Source organism: Capra hircus, chromosome 18, assembly GCF_001704415.2.
Source record: "Capra hircus breed San Clemente chromosome 18, ASM170441v1, whole genome shotgun sequence".
NCBI classification, from domain to species: domain Eukaryota; kingdom Metazoa; phylum Chordata; class Mammalia; order Artiodactyla; family Bovidae; genus Capra; species Capra hircus.
Window position 1 is genome coordinate 52482454 of NC_030825.1, and position 16550 is coordinate 52499003.

Sequence of the window (16550 nt, forward strand, 5' to 3'; positions counted from 1 at the left end):
TGCTGAGGAAAGTCCTTAAGAAGCCGTATCTGCCCTGAGTCCAGAGGGGCAGGACCATAGGCTAATAGGGTTCAGAAGAAAGTGGCCACTGAAGGGACCAGGGCTCTGGGAAAGGCATCCATCCATCCAGAGCTTTGTCTGAGCAGACGCATCATGCTTATGGAGAGAGCAGGCCCAGTGCGTGGGGAGGAAAGGGAAGCCAGCGACTCTGGGGTCTCACTGAGGGCAGTGTCGCTGCTGTGGCCCCCTGCCCTCACCCAGGAGCTGCTGAAATGTGACAGCGGCCTTGTCCTCTGTCTCCATCACCTGGACCTGAAGTGTAAAGACATCCCACCACCCACTGACCCGGTACGATGTTCTGTCTCATGCATCGGGGGTGTCATTAATGCATCTGCCAGCTGGGGGCATTTGACCCCACCTGGCCTGTCCAGACTTCCACTCTCTGGCCAAGCGTGACCTTGGTCAGGATGCCCCTCAGATCCTGGCCCTGTGACTGCCCCTCATAGAGTAGCTGGATTTAAATATACAGGAAGAGATACCTTTTTCTGAGTACTTACTACCTGCCAGCCTACATATAGGGAACTAGGACATGGAGGGGTCTTAGTTGTGTTAACTGATAGATGAGGCTTCCCTGGTGGCCCAGAGGTCAAGAATCTGCTTGCCAATGCAGGAGACATGGGTTCTATCCCTGAGTCAGGAAGATTCCTTAGGGAAGGAAATGGCAACCCACTCCAGTATTCCTGCCTGGAAATTCCATGGACAGAGGAGTCCATGGAGTGGCAAAAGAGATGGACCCAACTTCGCGACTAAATAACAAAATAAATGAGGTGTTAAGGAAGCTGCCACAGGTCAATACCAGGTGAGGCAGGAACTGAGGACGAGAGAGAATATCTGTGGGGAAGTGGGGAGGTCCTGGAGATCCAGGCCGGAAATTGGAGGATGGGGTGTCCCTCCTCTAGGACTAGGGTCAACCTGGGGCAGGAGCAGCATCTGGGAATGCCACTGTACCTGTGAAGGAAAATGAAACGCCCCAGGCCAGCCAGCGGCGTCAGCACAAGCAGGACCCCAATCACGATGCCAGTAATGGCCCCCACACCGAGGGCTCGGCTGTTTTCTCTCCCTGAAAGCAGAAGAGAAACAGAGAGGGGAAATGGGGTCCGAGTGCCCTGGAGGGAACACCAAGGGGAGTCTTACGGGAGAGGGCCTGGTTAGGAGGAAGGAAATGCTCTGAGCCCTGTGTGGCTGGCTGTTTTGTCATCACAGTGTCCTCCTGACTCTCCCACCGCACGTGGTTGCATCGTTTTCCTCTTTATCATATTTGAAACCCTGGGTTTGGTCTAACTCTCCATTCTCTCACTGTAGCCATTTCCATGTCCTGTTCACTTTCCTTTGAAGGACTCTTTTTGTCTCACATTATGCCCCCTCCCTGTGATTTTTCCTTTCCATCACTATTGTCGATCTTAGAGGGCAGGTCCTCTCCAGTCCACTCAACACTGATTAGTAGTAATCATATTAGCCAACTGTTTCTAGGTCCTCCCGTGTGACTGGCACAGTGGGAAATCCTTTACACCTATCTGTTTGGATCTTTCCCCCTCCATGAGGGAGGGGTTGTGAGCCCCACTGTACATACATAAATCTGAGACACATAATAGTTCAATAACTCAACGGAAGTCATATAACTAGGGCTGGATGAAACAAAATGCAATCAAGTTGTCGGACTTTACAGCCCAAAACAACAATGTTGAAAAACAAAATATCACCTGTTAAAAGATTTCTTGCATGCTGACTCTGTGTAGGCACCCAGGGAAGGATTTTAATCTCATCATCTTCCTAGTGAACATCCTCACAGCATCCCTAAGATCCAGCTGGTCTCCAGTTTTACAGGTGAGGAAACTGAGGCACAAGATCCAGTGTGTTGCTCACAGTGTGTTGCACACAAATAATAACCAAACCATGACAAGAATAGCTGAGTCGTGCACAGTTAATTGGACACATTCTTCTACAGGCTCTGAAAGGAGACTCCCCACACCCTCATTATTTGCATTCATTACACACCGGCTTCCAGTGAAATTACAAAGGAAGATGTCAGGTGTTGAGGGTCATTCACAGGGCTCATCTGGGGAGCTGGGGTCACAACCGCAGATTCTGACCGGGGGGACACCTCACACTGATGGGACCCTGCATCCTCCATCCTGACACTGTTGCTTGTCTTGGACCAGCACCACCTTCTCAGTGAGGTGTAAACTCTGCTCACTGATTCACGGACCATGGGATGCTTGTCCCCATATCACTTGGCCTGTTTGCACCCAGCTTGGAATGTGCACAGGGATTCTAGGAGGGAGGAATTCACTACTGAAGAACATGACTTTGTCTGTGGTTCCTGATCATTTAGAGAGGGAAGAGTGTACATCAAACTTGAGGACAAGTTCAGCTCCTTGATTGATGCCATCTGAGTGCTCCTTGGGATGAGCCTTCCTTCTCAGGGTCCAAAACTAGCCTTCTCTCTCTCTTGTGTGTTTCTGCTCCTAATGTGCTTGTCTGAGATTGACCCAGGTAGCTTTATAATCAGTGTTCATGTCTAAAGTACTGTAGTTGTTAGTGTGGGAGGATGACTGTATCCATATTGGAGAGGTCTGAGAAGAACCTGCTCCTCAAGAAGAACACGTTCTTTCTTACTGTTAAATTATTTATCCACGGTTGAAGAGAATCTGAAGCTGAAGTATAAGAACCGAAAGCAATAACTTACAAATATGATTCATCTGCACATTTGAGCAGGTAGAAGAATCAGTGAACATGAAGATAGAAAAAATATTATTCAGACTGAGGAGCAGGAAGGAAAAAAATGAGGAATAGTGAAACCAGGCAAAGTATTATGCAGAACTCCATCAAGTGGACAAACATACGCAGTATGGCAGCTCCTGAAGGAGAAGAGAGAAAAAAGCAATGAAAAAATATAAAAAATTAATGGCTTAAAACTTCCTGAACTAAATGAGAGATTACATATCAAGGGTGGTTCAGTTCAGTTCAGTTCAGTTCAATTCAGTCGCTCAGTCGTGTCCGACTCTTTGCGACCCCATGACTTGCAGCACGCCAGGCCTCCCTGTCCATCACTAATCCCGGAGTTCACCCAAACTCATGTGCATCGAGTCGGTGATGACATCCAACCATCTCATCCTCTGTCGTCCCCTTCTCCTGCTGCCCCTAATCCTTCCCAGCATCAGGGTCTTTTCCAATGAGTCAACTCTTCACATGAGGTGGCCAAAGTACTGGAGTTTCAGCCTCAGCTTCAGTCCTTCCAATCAACACCCAGGATTGGTCTCCTTTAGGATGGACTGGTTGGATCTCCTTGCAGTCCAAGGGACTCACAAGAATCTTCTCCAGCACCACAGTTCAAAAGCATCAATTCTTTGGCACTCAGCTTTCTTCACAGTCCAAGGGTGGTTAAGGAACTCTAAAAAAAGGATCTTTCAAGATACAGGTGTTCTGTCATAATATAGTCAAATCACTGAAAGACCGAGGGAAAGAGGGATGATTAAAGCAGCAAGAGAGAAGTGACTTATCATGTACAGTGGATCTTCAATAAGGTGAAAATGAAATTTCACATCAGAGAAAAGGGGCCGGAAGGTATTGGGACCACTGATTTAAGTCCTAAAAGGAAGACTGTCAACCAGGAAAGCAATGTACAGAAAAAGTCTCCTTCAATGAAGCTCAAATTAGGACTTTCCCAGATAAACTACAGTCAAGGGAGTTAATTCCCTGGACACAAGCCACATATGAAATGTAAAAGGAATCCTTTTAGATGACTGAACAAACACTGGACAGTAACTCAAAGTCATTGGAATATATAAAGAACAGTGGTCAAGATGACACAGTATCTTATTTAGGCCAATATTATTGTCTTTTTTTGTAATCACTTGTTTTTCATTTCAAAGGTATTTCACGAAACAATATTTAAAAATCTATATAACGGACATACATTGTATAATGATGGCTGAAATCTATGACAATAAGTGTATAGAATGGGGGGAATGGAGATGTATACTACATATTGTATTATACTTTATAGAATCTAATTGGTATTTCAACTCAATATACACCTGTATAAGATATTAATTGTCATCTTCAAGTTAGCCACTAAGAACTGAAATACATTGGACAGGGAAAGAACAGAATCAAAATGACACTTAAGAAAGGAAATCACTTAACTACCAAAGAGGAAGAAATAGAGGAATTAATAGGACAAATACCAAGTAGCGAGATGGCAGAGCTCTTTCCTATCAGGAAGTATTTGACTCATAGATAGCCTCAACCTTCAAATTAAAGGCAGAGAATCACAGAATGGATAAAAATTATGACCCATCTCTATACTCTCTTCACGGGACTCACATTAGATACAAAGATATAGAAGGTTGAAGTAAGGTTGGAAAAAGATATTCTATGCAAATAGTAATAAAAAGAGAATTGTGGTGGCTGTATGAATGTCTGATACAATAATCTCTAAATCAAAAATGCCTACAAGAGACAAAGTAGGACCTTACATATCGAGAAAACTTTCCATTCGCCAAGGAAATCGAACAATTATAAGCATCATGCACCTAACACCACCAGATTTGTGAATCAAAATGGACAACATCGAGGGGAGAAACAGCTCGGTCACAACAGTGACATGACAACACCCCCACTTTCAATGATGGATGCGGCAGTCAGAGGGAATTTCAGTGAGAAACTAGAGGCCATGAGAGCACTGTAAGCCAGAGACCTAACTGGCCAACAGACAACACACAGTCATAGGAGATTATGTTGCACAAATTACAGTCCTCAAGGCCCCCATCTCTCACCACACACGACCACCGCCCATCCTGGGGAGAAATGGTGTCACTTCCACTGTAGAGACGACGGTGCAACCAAGAAAGACAGGGGGAGGGACGTGGAGTCAAGTGTGCCGGCAAGCCCGCAGTCACAGCAGTGCCAGCGAGCATACGGACACTTGAAAGTGAAAAAGTGAAAGTCGCTCAGTCCTGCTGGACTCTTTGAGACCACATGGGCTATACAGTCCATGGAATTCTCTGGGCCTGAATGCTGGAGAGGGTAGCCTTTCCCTTCTCCAGGGGATCTTCCCAGCTGAGGGACTGAACCCAGGTCTCCCGCACTGCAGGTGAATTCTTTATCAGCTGGGCCACCAGGGAAGCCCTGCTTCCTGAATACACGTCTGCTGTGTGATTTCCACCTTCCTTGGAAAGCCTATCACAAAACTTTATAAAAGTGCATATAAACACCACTGTACACATAAGAAAAAGGAGATTTAGACTTTAATACCTCACTGGGGCTTCCCAGGTGGAACTAGTGGTAAAGAACTTGCCTGCCACTGCAGGAGACGTAAGAGACACGGACCCAGTCCCGGGTGGGGAAGATCCCCTGGAGGAGGACACGGCAACGTCTGCAGTGGAAGGTGCCGTCTTCACCGCTGGGCTGCCCAGGAAGTCCCAGGGACTGATTTTAGTGCTGCTTCCAGCGGTCTTGGCAACAAGGCTTCACAGCAGAGGGCCAGGAGAAATCAGGGGGTGAGGAGGGGAGAGACAGCACACGTTCCAATTGCTTGAAGTGAAGGAAATGAGATGATAGGCTAATTGTTGGTGGAATTAAGGTTATCCATGTTAAAATGGGCTTCACTGGAGGATTAGACGATAATGCAGGAGACATGGGTTCAGTCCCTGAGCTGGAAAGATCCTCTGGGGAAAGGAATGGCAACCCACTCCAGGATTCTTGCCTGGGAAATCCAATGGACAGAGGAGCCTTAGCGGGCTACAGTCTGTGGTGTTGCAAAGAGTCAGACAGGACTGAGCAACTAACACAGAAGGTAATGATGGTCACTCACTCAGCCTACGGGGGTCACTTATTCTGGAGTTGCCCCCGCTGGAGACCTCATGCTGATAATTCCCAGTGTCCCCTCTGCTGACCCAGTCTAGGGTGAGGGTGCTGTTGTTGTGGGTGAGGGTCATCCCCTCTGTCATCTTCTCTGGCCTTTGAAGAGCCAGCGTATGGCGACCCCAGTCTCATCTGTGAGGCAGGTCAGGACCACGGGACCGTCATGTTCTGTGACTGTGGCGTTGCTGGCTTGGAGGGAGGGCCGTGCCACTGGGGCTGTGGAGAGACAGAGGAGATAAATGACTGAGAATGGGTCAGGGGCCTGGGCCTTGCTCCCTCCACAGTCTCGGGGCCCAGTGACCTCTGTAAAGGTGACTGTGAGGAAGGCCCTGGGTCTTTGTTCAGGTGACAACGGGGAAGAGATGACTTCACATCTCCTCTGACCCCCAGATCACGCCAGGGGGACCCTTGCCTGGTTGCTGGAACAACATTGTAGTATTGGACAGCTTGTGGTATCAGCCCCGGGAACCTCTTCTTAGCCCATGTATCCAGCAAACTCATCATCAGGTGGAAACCTTCTATGATGCTTCCACATGACCCTATCCAAAGATCTGTGACAGAATAAATGTTAGCCCCTCTCATTCAGTACATTGTTGTTCAGTTGCTCAGTTATGTCTGTTTGTGACCCACAGGCTGTGACACACCAGGCTCCCCTGTCCTTCACTATCTCCCAGAGTTTGCTCAAACTCTTGTCCATTGAATCGGTGATGCCATCCAACCATCTCATGCTCTGTTGCCCTCTTCTCCTCCTGTCCTCAATCTTTCCCAGCATCAGGGTCTTTTCCATGAGTCGGCTCTTTGCATCAGGTGGCCAAAGTACTGGAGCTTCAGCTTCAGTGTCAGTCCTTCCAATGAATATTCAGGGTTGATTTCCTTTAGGATTGATTCGTTTGATCTCTTGGCTGTCCAGTTCAGTTCAGTTCAGTTCAGCCGCTCAGTCATGTCCGACTCTTTGCGACCCCATGAATTGCAGCACGCCAGGCCTCCCTGTCCATCACCAACTCCCCAGGGACTCTCAAAAGTCTTCTCCAGCACCACAGTTTGAAAGCATCAATTCTTTGGCACTCAGCCTTCTTTATGGTCAATTCTCACATCCTTACCTGACTACTAGATAAACCATAACTTTGACTATATGGACCTTCACACATCTGTTTATTTTGGGGAGGCAGGCTTGCCAGCCCTCTCCATGTTTTGGGCAGAACAACTTTCTATTATTAAGGAACCAGAACAGCTTTATATTTTTAAGGAACGTGTTCCCATTTGTGAAATAATTTAGTTGGGAATGAAGATAATCAGGTTAGTTTTCATGGTCTTAGGACCACGGGAGATTATAGTTGAATGATTTCTTAATCTGAAGAAGTCTTTTAATCCTGGCCTGTGGAGTGAATATCATGGTGAACGAAATCTCTGGAGAGAAGCGGTTATGGTTTTAACAAAAGGCTGTAAAAACTAGGGGAACTGTCTATGGGACAACAGCTTGGTTAATAATTACTTCCCGGATGTTTTAGAAGACCAGAGAAGTCTTGCTCTGGGTCTCTCTCCCTCTTTTTCTCTCTCCCCCGTCTCTCTTTCTCACTCCCTTCTCTCTCTCTGGGCCTCCCTCATATCTCAGTTGAGTAAAGAATCCGCCTGCAATGCAGGAGACCTGGGTTCGATCCCTGGGTTGGGAAGATCCCCTGGAGAAGGGAAAGGCTACCCACTCCCGTATCCTGGCCTGGAGAATTCCATGGACTATATAGTCCATGGGGTCACTTCACTTCTCTGTCTCTGCCTCTTTCTTTCTCCCTCCCACCCCTCCAACCTTCTCTTGAAAGAGAGAAAGAAGATAGGAAAAAAAGAAAGAAAACCAGAGAGATCTCCACCTGAGGCTCAGTCAGAATGCTCCATGGACCACTTATTAGAGACCCTGATTTTCTGACTGGTGCTATCCAGGCCTGTCAGGTAATGTTGGGTCTGAGAGTACATGGTATGGTTGGGGATAAAGAGAACCTGGGCGTATTTCTGGGGCTTCACATTGACAAGCCAAGGTTCCTGTGTGGCAGGAGAGGTGAGGTTTTCCTCTGGATGGTAACAGGAGTCTGAGGAGAAAGTGGTGGGGGCGGCGGGGCCATCTGAAGCAAAGAGCATAAAGCCACACATGGTGCAATCAGAGGGAAGGGAAATTCTTGGTCTGTATTAGGGCCCCAAAGGTTCTTCTGAGCTGTTCACACGCATGTCTGAAGAATTTCTCATCATTCCCCTTCATGCTCACTCAATGTGAGTCTGACATATTCATCTGTTTCTCCCATTATATTCTGGTGATCCTCAGCTCCTCAAGACAGAGCCCCTTCCCTCTCCATCTTGATTTAAGGTGGGCCTGCCTGAACTTGCCTGAAACAGGAAGTCATGGCCAGTCTCGGTGTCCGGGGGTGGGAGTCCGTGTGCCTAGGCCTGACAGGGATGGGTATGGCCTGGCCTCTGGCAGCGTGGATTTGGGTAGGCAGCCTGGACCACATAGGAACAGAGGTTACTCACAGAGGACATCCAGGGTGAATGGGTCACTGCGGCTGACACTCACTGGGCTCCTGACTTCGCACACATAGGGTCCTCTGTCGTTGCTTGTCACAGCGAGTACAGTGAGAATCCTGTGGTCCTCAGACAGTTCCAGCCTGGTGCTGCTGGGGAGGCTCTGATTATTGATCCACCACATGCAGGAGGTGTTCTGAGTCTCAGCTCCACATTTTAACGCCACAGTGTGTGAATAGAACTCACCCCCTCCCCCCAAACTCCGAGGTCAGAGAGGAAGCACTCACAGTATACACAGAGATGTCTGATTTGTCTTTCTGTCTGTAAATCATTCTTTGCAACAGGCAGGGTGTAGGATCCTGTGTCTTTCTGGACGACGTTCTGGATCAGCAGGGTCCTGTTGGGGTAAAGTGCCTCCCGACCACTGTGGGCAGAGCCTTTGGTAGATGCATTCGAGTCTACTCTATATGATGCAGTTAGCTGGGTGCTGTCTACCCTTTCTCCTCTGTGCCAGGCAGGCATAGCCTAGAGGCTTCTCTGGCAGACTGTGGGCAAGTAGGAGAACATCCGTCCCTTCTGTGGCAAGGTGGGGCAACAGTTTAACAGGGAGTTGTCCAGTGGTAGGCGGGGGCCAGAAGTTTAAGAGAGAGACTAGGAGGGAAGAGAGAGAAACCAGCTAATATTCTGATTTGTGTGTTGGGATGGAAAAATGGTGCCTGGGTCCTGAACAGATCTCTTCATCCCTCTGCCTTGGGTGTGTGTGTGTGTGTGTGTGTGTGTGTGTGTGTGTGTGCTTATGTGTGTATGTATGTGTGTCCTACTGTTTCAACATCAGCAGCATGACCCCCGGTCACTTCAGTGCCTCTGGGCTCGTTTTTCCCTCTACTTCCCCAGCTGTCCCCTGGCTCACCCCCTCGCTGCCCTCACACGCCTGCTCACATTCAGGGCCTCTTGGGAGATGACCCCACAATGACCAGCTGCTGTAAAGACCCTGTGTGCTCACTGCTGACGCTTCCCCGCTCCGGTTCCTGCGTGACGCCTGGAGCACCTGCCAGCACACTCTCCATCTCTCTGCTTGTGTGTCTTCCTCCCCACAGAGCGTGGGCTCCATGAGGGCAGGGGCTTGTCTGATCCTGCTTGAAACCCAGGGCCTGGACCAGGCTCCAGACATTAGTACCTGGGGATGAAGGAAGGAGAGTTCCCAGGAATTCCACAGCCTGGTGTTTATCTGTCAGCTTCTAAGGGTGCCAGGTAAGGACAGTGTTTACTGTCCTGGTTATGTCTTTTTCTGTAGTGAAATGAAGACATAAATTATTATTATCATCAGTTTTCAACAGTTACTGCTCAGTGAAGAATAACTGATAAAACCTACAGCAGTTGAGTCCTCCCGCCCCTCACCAGCTCTAGCTCATGCAGAGTCTCCTATGGCTGAGCCCCCCTCCCTCCCCTGTCCGGTGTCCTCTGCCCTCAGGTCTGAACAGAATCCCTCTGTCCCCTCTCAGAGCCCTGTCTCCCCCAGGGACCAGCCAGTCTCTTGTTCTCCAGTCTCCGCCTCCTCCCTGAACACTGTCCCCTCTCACCTGCCAGCAGGAGCCTGCTCCAGGGGATGCATTGTCTGCGGGGAGGGCCTGAGGGGGTCCCCATGGTGCCTGCTGTCTGCTGTGTCCCTCTCTCTGTGAGGAGGTGCTCACAGCACTAATGTTCATTGTGTGAGCTCTGCTGTCCTCCCCCCTCTGGCTGCGCCTCCACCTGGGGCAGGAGCACTTCCCTGGGTCACGAGACCTGGCGGCAGGGTCTCTGCCCAGGCCCCTCCCTCTCTTCTCAGTCCTTCCTGCCTCTCTGGTCCCCTCTTCCTCTTTTTTATTTTTTCTCTCTACACACACATACCTCAGAGATATTGTGGCTTGGTTCTAGACCATTGGAAAAGCAAGTGCATGAACTTGGGGTATGTCAGGGCACTTTTGGAGGATGTATTCACACTTACAGTCACAGAAAAGGAAACATCTTATGGTTACCAAAGGGGAAGGGAGGTAAATTAGGAACTTGGAATTAACAGATATACACTATTATATATAAAATTAACAACAAGGACCTACTTTATAGCACAGGGAACTATATTCAATGTCCTGTAATAACGTATAATAGAAAAGAATTTGAAAAAGAAAAAATGTATATGTAACTGAATCACTTTGCTGTAAACCTGCAATTTTGTAAATCAACATTCAGTTCAGTTCAGTTCAGTCGCTCAGTCATGTCCGACTCTTTGCACCCCATGAATCGCAGCACGCCAGGCCTCCCTGTCCATCACCATCTCCCAGAGTTCACCCAGACTCACGTCCATCGAGTTAGTGATGCCATCCAGCCATCTCATCCTCTGTCATCCCCTTCTCCTTCTGCCCCCAATCCCTCCCAGCATCAGAGTCTTTTCCAATGAGTCAACTCTTTGCATGAGGTGGCCAAAGTAGTGGAGTTTCAGCTTCAGCATCATTCCTTCCAAAGAAATCCCAGGGCTGATCTCCTTCAGAATGGACTGGTTGGGTCTCCTTGCAGTCTAAGGGACTCTCAAGAGTCTTCTCCAACACCACAGTTCAAAAACATCAATTCTTTGGCACTCAGCTTTCTTCACAGTCCAATATTACCTCAATACAAAATGATACATTTATTCTATTGTAGTCTATTAAGTATGCAATAGCATTATGTCCAAAAAACCAGTGTATTATACCTTATGTAAAAGTATATTATTGTCAAAAATGCTAACCACCATCTGAACCTTCAGTGAGTTGTCTTCTTTTTGCTGCTGGAGGGTCCTTCCTGTGAGTTGACAGCTGCTGCCTGATCAGGGTGGTGGGTGCTGAAGGTTGGTGTCAGTGGCAATTTCTTGGAATAAGACAACAATTGTCGGGAGCCACATTAGGCATTACTGACAAAATGGAGGCATGGTCCCAAACCCCTCTCATCTCACAGGCACGGTCCTGGGATGAAGGAGTTAGGCCTTGTGATTCTGACTTGTTCTTTCCTTTCTTCGGTTGAGTTGGTTGGAAAGAATGTTTAAGGTGCTTATTGTTCTTGAGAGAAACATGAGAAAGCACAAAGCCTTCTGCAGTTGTGCCCAGAAAATAATCTATAAAGTGACCATTGACATTTGTTCAAGATCTTTACAAAGAATGTCCCAGGATGAGCATGTAGGCCACAGCTTGAGGCCATGGGAAGGATTGTTATCTGAGACCTGTTTGTGAGGGGAATGTTTACGGTAAAGAAGTTTGCTGAGTTTAGGGTTTAGGAATAATTAAGAATAGCTAGAATGTATGGATGTGAGAGTTGGACTGTGAAGCAGGCTGAGCGCCAAAGAATTAATGCTTTTGAAGTGTGGTGTTGGAGAAGACTCTTGAGAGTCCCTTGGACTGCAAGGAGATCCAACCAGTCCATTCTGAAGGAGATCAGCCCTGGAATTTCTTTGGAAGGAATGATGCTGAAGCTGAAACTCCACTACTTTGGCCACCTCATGCAAAGAGTTGACTCATTGGAAAAGACTCTGATGCTGGGAGGATTTGGGGGCAGGAGGAGAAGGGGACAACAGAGGATGAGATGGCTGGATGGCATCACTAACTCGATGGACGTGAGTCTGGGTGAACTCCGGAAGTTGGTGATGGACAGGGAGGCCTGGCGTGCTGCGATTCATGGGGTCGCAAAGAGTCGGACACGACTGAGTGACTGAACTGAACTGAACTGAGAAGGCTTTTTAGGAGATAGTGATCTTAAGATGCTAGAGGCAAACAGGATTTAGAAAGATAAGAAATAAACTGAGGAATTTGGCATGAGTTACAATGTAATCACAAATTAAGTATAGGACACATAGGAGAAAGTAGATAATAGATAGTCAAGCTGATTCTGAGAGAATCACTGAAGCAGGAACTCTGTAGGGCAGCAATGATCTCTGGAGACAGTAAATCTCGGTGGGGGAAACTAAAAATGTCAAACCTCTGACCTAATGCTTTTTTCAAAGTATAAAAGAAAACCTGAAGCTTGAAATAAACATGTAGTTCCGTACTATGAGTCAGAGGTTACATCATCATCCGTTGACACTGCTCACCCCTTCAGGCTGATTCCCTGGCTGCTGGAGCTGGACCCTGCAAACAATGAAGTCTGCTTGACTCTTGTGTTCACTTACAGACTTAGAAGCCAGCATATTATTTCTTTCTAATTATTTCTTTTTGGTTACACAGGGTCTTTGTAGCTGCACTCAGGCTTTCTCTAGTTGCAGTAAGTGGGGGCTACTCTCTAGTTGTGGGGCTTGGCTTGTCATTGTGGTGGCTTCTCTTGTTGCAGAGCATGGGTTCAGTAACTGTGGCCTGTGGGCTTAGTTGCTCCGTGGCATGTGGGATCTTCCTGGACTAGGGATTGAACCAGTACCCCATGTGGCAGAAGGCAGATTCTTCACCACTGAGCCACCAGGGAATCCCCCTGGGTACTGATTTTAGTGCTGCTTCTAGTGGTCTTGGGAAGGAGGCACCACAGCAGAGGGCCAGGGGAAATCAGGGGATGAGGAGGGGAAAGATAGCACATGTTCCAGTTGCTTGGAAGTGAAGGAGATGAGATGACAGGCTAATTCTTGGTGGAATTGTGGCTCAGAGGCTAAAGCATCTGCCTGCAATGCAGGAGACCTGGGTTCAATCCCTGGATCAGGAAGATCCTCTGGAGAAGGAAATGGCAACCCACTCCAGTACTGTTGCCTGGAAAATCCCATAGACAGAGAAGCCCGGTAGACTACAGTCCATGGGATCGCAAAGAGTCAGACACGACTGAGCAACTTCACTTCATCCAGGTTAGAACAGCTCTGACTCTCTGAGGGGCAGATAAAAGGGACAGGGAACAAGGAGGCGGGACGTGCTGGAGAGATTTCTATACACCTGAGCCCATGGAGACTGTGGGAGTGAACGCTGGATCAGGCCTGGGATGCACTGGAGCCATCCGCATGGGCAGTGTGGTGTGTCCCTAGTGAAGAGCCCAGCAGACCTTTTACTCATGAAATCATCTTCTCTCCTTCTCTCCTCAGAGGAAGACAGGCAGGTCCTTCCAGGCAGGTTGCAGCAGTGACCTGTGGCCCTAGGTGGACACACTTTGTCAGCAGGTGTGTGCATGAATTTATCGAGTTCTCAGATCCCAGGATCAAATACCTCTGGACTTAGAAACAGGCTCACTGTGACTCGCTGTTGAGCAATTTCGGTTTCTTCTGCCTGTAAGGAAGGCAATGCAGAAAACAGTACCAACTGCAAGGCAGCATGTTGATATCTGATATACAATATTTATTATAAATATAGAGCAAATTTTACAAATCATTCAGAAGTGGCCTTCAGTTCAGTTCAGTTCAGTCCCTCAGTCATGTCCGACTCTGCCACCCCATGAATCGCAGCACGCCAGGCCTCCCTGTCCATCACCAACTCCTGGAGTTCACTCAGACTCGCGACCATCAAGTCAGTGATGCCATCCAGCCATCTCATCCTCTGTCGTCCCCTTCTCCTCCTGCCCCCAATCCCTCCCAGCATCAGAGTCTTTTCCAATGAGTCAACTCTTTGCATGAGGTGGCCAAAGTACTGGAGTTTCAGTTTTAGCATCATTCCCTCCAAAGAAATCCCAGGGTTGATCTCCTTCAGAATGGACTGGTTGGATATCCTTGCAGTCTAAGGGACTCTCAAGAGTCTTCTCCAACACCACAGGTCAAAAGCATCCATTCTTCGGCACTCAGCCTTCTTCACAGTCCAACTCTCACATCCGTACATGACTACTGGAAAAACCATAGCCTTGACTAGACGGACCTTTGTTGGCAAAGTAATGTCTCTGCTTTTGAATATGCTATCTAGGTTGGTCATAACTTTTTTTTCCAAGGAGTTAGCGTCTTTTAATTTCATGGCTGCAGTCACCATCTGCAGTGATTTTGGAGCCCAAAAAAATAGTCTGACACTGTTTCCACTGTTTCCCCATCTATTTCCCATGAAGTGATGGGACCGGATGCCATGACTTCGTTTTCTGAATGTTGAGCTTTCAGTCAACTTTTTCACTCTCTTCCTTTACTTTCATCAAGAGGCTTTTTAGTTCCTCTTCACTTTCTGCCATAAGGGTGGTGTCATCTGCATATCTGAGGTTATTGATATTTCTCCTGGCAATCTTGATTCCAGCTTGTGTTTCTTCCAGTCCAGAGTTTCTCATGATGTACTCTGCATAGACGTTAAATAAGCAGGGTGACAATATACAGCCTTGACGTCCTCCTTTTCCTATTTGGAATCAGTCTGTTGTTCCATGTCCAGTTTTAACTGTTGCTTCCTGACCTACATACAGATTTCTCAGCCAGGCAAAATTAAATTATGCAGAAGTGTGTGCATGAGGGGAGGTGTACACAGTCTGTGTCAGGGTGAGAAAACCCTGAAAGAGTTATGTGCTTACAGAGTGCTCCCAGCCACCCCTCTCTGGGGGACGCAGCAGGAGGTCATCATGAAGGTGGAATAAAGCCTTTCTCTCAGCAGCTCAAGGAGGCCTCGTCTGTGCAGAAGGCTGGTGGGAAGTAGACGTGCCTCGGAGAAGGCAATGGCACCCCGCTCCAGTACTCTTGCCTGGAAAATCCCACAGATGGAGGAGCCTGGTATGCTGCTGTCCATGAGGTTGTAATGAGTCGGACATAACTGAGTGACTTCACTTTCAGTTTTCACTTTCATGCATTGGAGAAGGAAATGGCAACCCACTCCAGTGTTCTTGCCTGGAGAATCCCAGGGACGAAGGAACCTGGTGGGCTGCCGTCTATGGGGTCGCACAGAGTCGGACACGACTGAAGCTTCTTAGCAGCAGCAGCAGCAGCAGACGTGTCTCTCCCCCTCCCATGGACCCCATGGGAGAAGAATTCCAGAGACTCTTCAAGAAGCCCAGAGCTGAGTCATAATCCACCCCTTGTGTCCTAAGGAGCATGTGCACCAGTGCAGCTTTCTAGGCCGGCCATAAGTAATGCCAACAAAAAGAGGGGGCGTGTTCCCTTCAGAGCGCTCCTGTTTCTCAAGGACCAAACACCCCTTAGCAGAGACCAAGGCATCCTGAGAGGGTGAGCGGGGCAGGCGGATGGAAGAGGAGGGGGTTGATGACTGGCCTGGGACTTTCCAGGGGGTGCTAGTAGTAAAGAGCAGGCCTGCCAAGGCGGGAGAAAGGTTCAGTCCCTGGGTGGGGAAGATCCCCTGGCGAAGTGAATGGCAAAACACCCCAGTATCCTTGCCAGGAGAATCCCATGGACAGAGGAGCCTGGAGGGCTACAGTCAATGGGGTCGCACAGAGTTGGACATGATTGAGCAACTGAGCAGGATGACTGGCCTGAGGTGCCTAGAAAGGGAGTGGGATCCATTTCTGGGCATGAATGTAGAAAACTGCTGCTTCTTATTTTCTATGTCGAGCCCCTCACAGAGAAGGCTTGGGGAGCTCCTGGCCAGAGGGACGTGCAGGATTTTGGTGGCTTCTTTTCTCTAAAGCAGTCAGACTGGCTTATGCAGCAAGTTAAACAGAACCCCTTTCACATAAACAAGCAGTTACAAAAATTAAAATGGCAGAATGTCTTAAAAGGAAGGGGGGGAAACCAACCAATAACCTAAATTGTACATTCTTTGGCCATTATTTAAATAATCTCTAGAGGGTAAAATTTCTGAGTCTTTTCCCTAGTCCCAGCAGATTGTATATGATAAGAGCTGACTAGACAAAACCAGATTGTATCTGGTTGTTGTTGACATCAGCAACCTCAGATATAGATACCACTCTAATGGCAGAAAGCGAAGAGGAGCTAAAGAGCCTCTTGATAAGGGTGAAGGAGAGTGAAAGAGCTGGCTTTAAAAGAAATATTAAAAAAATTAAGACCATGGCATCCGGCCCCAATACTTCATGGCAGATAGAAGGGGAAAAGGTGGAAGTAGTGACAGATTTCCTCTTCTTGGGCTCTAAAATTGCTGCAGATGGTGACTGCAGCCATGAAATCAGAAGACATATGCTTCTTGGCAGGAATGTGATAACAAACCTAGACAGCGTGTTGAAAAGCAGAGACATGATTTTGCCAACAAAGATCCATGTAGTCAAGACTACGGTCTTCCCAGTGGTCA

The 16550-nt window shown here is 48.0% G+C and overlaps 1 pseudogene; it reads right to left on the reverse strand.

Moving 5' to 3' along the window:
- LOC102182251 lies at positions 850–10074 on the reverse strand (annotated as a pseudogene).